Raw genomic sequence first — 202 nt, forward strand, 5'->3', positions numbered from 1 at the left:
CTAACCTAAACCTAATCTTAAGCAGTGCCAAACAAGTAAACAAACAACAAAATCAAAAGCAATAACAAAACCCTAACAAAACAACGACAATCACTCTAACTCAGTCAAACAAACAAACACATCTATCAGCTATATATTTATCTATCGTAGCTCAGGTATGGAGAACATTTAATTGCCTCACTAATTACACAGGTGAGATAAA

Source organism: Coenobita brevimanus, chromosome 91 (genome assembly GCF_032717465.1).
Source record: "Coenobita brevimanus isolate Jiangsu-jjx chromosome 91, ASM3271746v2, whole genome shotgun sequence".
Lineage (NCBI taxonomy): Eukaryota > Metazoa > Arthropoda > Malacostraca > Decapoda > Coenobitidae > Coenobita > Coenobita brevimanus.